Source organism: Cariama cristata, unplaced genomic scaffold, assembly GCF_000690535.1.
Source record: "Cariama cristata isolate BGI_N322 unplaced genomic scaffold, ASM69053v1 scaffold1454, whole genome shotgun sequence".
NCBI lineage: Eukaryota > Metazoa > Chordata > Aves > Cariamiformes > Cariamidae > Cariama > Cariama cristata.
This window is the reverse complement of record NW_009614471.1, coordinates 10909-12033: the sequence shown is the minus strand read 5'-3', so window position 1 is coordinate 12033 and position 1125 is coordinate 10909.

Genomic DNA, 1125 nt, shown 5'->3' with positions numbered 1-1125 from the left:
TTTTTTCTTCTTAGCAGTAACCGTTAGGGCGTCTGGTCTGACCGGGCTACACAAAGTACAATTTCCCCACCCTGGGGAAAGGCTTCTGGTCAGATGAGCTTTGTGGCTGGGCTGGGAAGCGCACCTAGTTCATCTCACCCAAGCAATTAATGAAGTCCGATGTTACCCTCCGCACCCACCCTGAGCAGGCTCCTCTCCCATTCCCATGGGAGGTGGCCCTTGCTGGGAGGGGAGGGAGGGAGGAGGACAACCCAGACTGGCTCTTGGCATCCTTTTGTACCATTTTTTACAAGATAATAAATTAAGTTCTTCCCAGTCCCTGAAGAAAAGCCCTTCGAAGGTTTTTATCTCTACAACCAGGTGGGCTTGAGTCTTCTAACTCAGTTTCTCATCTTTTCAGCTACTATTGCAGGCCCATCAGGTTGTACAATCCGTTTCTTGATACTGTGACAAAAGACGGTGAGTAAGTTTCTCAAATTTACCCAGTGCCCAGCTCAGTGCAGCCTGCCTAGCTGTTCAGAGGCTAAGCAAATATAAACCCCACTCTTAGGAAAAAACTCGGTTGCCCTGTCCGGGCAGAGCACACAGCGGGTGTGCACGCTCTGCGTGATGCCCTGGATGTAGCGTGTCCAGGGCTTAGGTAATTCATTGCCTTAGGCTCTCCTTGAAGCTGTGATTCTGCAAAGCATGAACTGGAACAGCAATTGTGCTGTTCTGCAAAACATTGCACGGGGTAGAAGGGAGATCTTTCTATAAGGTTTGTCACCTCTGAGCAGAGTAATAGGGCTGGGCCGCACAGGCAGCAACTGCAGCTCATGTTCTCACTTCGGATGGGCATTTGAAAGCACCACACTGGAAACTGAACGGGTCTCACACCCCAAAACTTCCTTGGCCATACCCACGTTTAGTAGCCAGGTGAGGAGAGCAATTTCCAGCTGCTCTCAAGCAGTACTGCTGCAGAGTCTTTGCACAGCAGCGGCTGTCACCGTCAGTGACAGAGATGTAGAGACACACTAGGATGTCATGGGTGAGGTAAGCAAAAAGAAAATGAGGTATCTTCGACTTAGACTCGTTAAGCTAAGGTCTACCTTTGCACCTGCTTTGTCACCACCTTTCCCCATCTGT